This window comes from Sinocyclocheilus anshuiensis, unplaced genomic scaffold (assembly GCF_001515605.1).
Source record: "Sinocyclocheilus anshuiensis isolate Anshui unplaced genomic scaffold, SAMN03320099.WGS_v1.1 scaffold1097, whole genome shotgun sequence".
In the NCBI taxonomy this organism is placed as follows: Eukaryota; Metazoa; Chordata; class Actinopteri; order Cypriniformes; family Cyprinidae; genus Sinocyclocheilus; species Sinocyclocheilus anshuiensis.
In genome coordinates this window covers 279,610-280,177 of record NW_015555843.1, presented here as the reverse complement: position 1 = coordinate 280,177, position 568 = coordinate 279,610, and positions in this window count along the sequence as shown.

The window sequence follows — 568 nt, the reverse complement described above, 5'->3', positions numbered from 1 at the left end:
TGTAAAGTGAGGGGAACTAAATTATCCTATAGTGTTTCTAATGTTGGTACATTACAACATTATTAGGCCTGCCATTATTATTTCTGAAAATGCAACTTATACGAGACGTATCTTTTTTTTATTTTCCTCAAAAAAAAAAAGAAAAAAAAAGTTATTGTGCTTTTAAACGCATGCAGCAAACGAAAATATGCGATTAATCTGTTAAAATTTGTTACTGTGGGTTAACAAATTTACATTAGTAGGCTATTCTTATGCTTGGCTTCACAGATAACAACAGAGTCTGTGCAAAATCTGGTTTACATTCACTTCTGGCTTTTTTCAGTCTTGATTGCAAATGTTTTTTTTTATTTTTTTTTATGTAGGCTACGATGGATAATTAAAACAAAACTCAGGCTTGTGTATTTATAACATCAATTACTAGGCCTACATTCTTTTTTTCAGAAATGGAAGTAACTCAAAATGTTGTGTGTTTGTAATTTTAATATTTTTATCTATAGGCCTATACAGCAAAACTACAGAGCTTCCAGTAGGTTATTTTACGGAGCTGTAAACACGGGAATCTCCGACC